This window comes from Lygodium microphyllum, chromosome 2, assembly GCF_053477565.2.
Source record: "Lygodium microphyllum isolate KBCC chromosome 2, Lygodium_microphyllum_v1.1.10, whole genome shotgun sequence".
Lineage (NCBI taxonomy): Eukaryota > Viridiplantae > Streptophyta > Polypodiopsida > Schizaeales > Lygodiaceae > Lygodium > Lygodium microphyllum.
In genome coordinates, this window is record NC_141136.1 from 82,796,904 (window position 1) to 82,799,086 (window position 2,183).

The 2,183-nt window shown below is 42.2% G+C and overlaps 1 pseudogene; it reads left to right on the forward strand.

Moving 5' to 3' along the window:
* The first annotated feature begins 1,345 nt into the window (after positions 1–1,345).
* Positions 1,346–1,750, forward strand: LOC148039948 (glutaredoxin pseudogene; annotated as a pseudogene).
* Positions 1,751–2,183: the final 433 nt, after the last annotated feature.

The following is a 2,183-nucleotide window of genomic DNA, read 5'->3' on the forward strand; positions in this document are numbered from 1 at the left end:
GAATGATCCTGGATAGTTGGCTCATCTCGAGGATGCACAGGTTTAGAGGGGGTGGATGTCCTGCTGCTACGCATCCGAGCCGTAAACACCTCCATTTCTTTTGTTGTGCATTTGTGTTATTTTCTAGGTGATTCATGGTGTGTGTGATGCATTACGATAATCCGCATCCAATGTATATATTCCGTTAGTGTGTGTGTGTGATTCTGTTTGGATGCATGATGTGTGTGTGTTAGAAAAATATGAAAAACTGATGCCAAAGGACATTATCAAGTTGATAATTTCAATGATGATCTCTAAGAAAAGTGCAGGGAATTATGGAATCAAAGGAAGGTTTGTGGAAGCGATCATCTAAGTTCAAAAGTTCCCACGACATAGAGTTGAAGGAAGTCTCTCAAAAGCTGCTTAAGCGAGCAAAGCATTAGTGAAGCACCAAGGCAGTATTTTGCCATCCAATTTTCAAGGCCGAAGTCGAAGTCTATGTGCAGATTACTCATTGTAAAGCTGACTGTCAAAGGGGTAATGCATGACTTTAAACATAATCCTCAAGGTCAAAATCAATGTTGGTGTATAGATCTCTTAAGGGTGTAAAGAAACTATCTTGGCTAAGAGGAGTTTTTTTAATCCTCGCTCAGCTAAAAAGAGGAGAAGGGAAAACTAATTTGGTTTTGAACTGCTTTTGGAGGGAAAAAGCAATAGGAAAGCAGGTTGTTTTTGGGGAGGATGAACGAATTCATGCACGGGGGACAATAACACTCAGAGCGATAGGAGAAAGAGTTTTTTTTACTGATTTCTTGTTTCTATTTTCATGAAGAGATGGATCGTTTGATCAAAAGAAATCACTCTCTGCCTTCAAACATCATCGAAAGAAATCACGCTGACTCAGAAGAGCAAAAAGACTGAGAAGACGACTGGGGGAGGATTGGTGATCTCTGCACACGACTCTATTCCATATTGGAGGATGTCTACTAGGTGATTGATGCATCACCTTCCCCGACAGCGACTCTAGCATGTTTTTTTTTTCCTCATGAATCTCAACTTGCACTTGATTGGAGGGTGGAACTCCAAAGGATTGGCCCTTCTCAGACATAGAACCTCAAGAAGACGCAGTACCGCAACTGATTTTTTTGGACACCCTTTTCATGGGATTCACTGACAAAAGCTTGCTTTGATAATCCAACTCTTGAGCTAGATGCACTAGGTGGTCATTGCTTCTTATACGTTACGTTTCAGCCCAGGGATTCTTTTACCGTCTGAGATAGGTAGATGAAAGGTCTTGTAGAAGGAGAAGATCGATCTACAGCAGTAATAACCACGGTTAAGCTCGTAGGACTGTGCCTTCCTCGACATGGCAAAGGAGGAGGAGAGACTAGCAGGAAGATTGATCGCCGCAGAATTGGAGGAACTCCATTTTCCCAAGAAGTGCAGCACCTGGCGATTAGTGTAAGGTAGAAAGGCTAGCAATGTTTTGCCGGATGTTTTGTTGGTTGCATGATGCAGCAAGACATATTGCCCATATTGCAAGCGTGTAAAGGACCTTTTGGCATCCCTCATTGCAAAGACCAAGGTTGTTGAGCTTGATCAGGAAAGTGATTGGGCTAACATACAGGCAACTCTAGCTGAATGGATTCACCAGAGAACAGTTCCCAGCGTGTTTATTGGTGGAAAGCATATTGGCGGCTGTGATGACACAGCGGCCCTGCATTCTCAGAACAAGCTTGTTCCCCTCTTGAAAGAGGCACATGCCTTATGAATTTCTACTTTGTGTGACAATCTGGACCTACCATTGTGTCCTCTCCAGATAATTCCAAAATGCAGAATCTACGACAACAGCAGGTCCTTACAGCTGTACCTAATGCCTAAGCTACTAACTCTCTCCTTCAACAGGGGTATTTTCATCAACAGGTTCAGTATCCACAACTAGTTGAGTATCTTCAGGTGTTTCCTCAGCAGCATCATTTTCTGAAATAGCAGTATCAGCTGCATCAGATCTAAATGTCAATCTGCCCTCTGCCAGAACTCATCACTTTTCCTCAGAACTGGATTATTAGTTAATGCCATTATTCTGTTTAACGTAACTGAGATCATACATCGGAATGCAAAACAGTTTATGAGATACTTCAGCTTTTTCTGAACATGGACTGCATTTAACTCTCTTGACAAGAAATATAGTGAACTTTGGCATC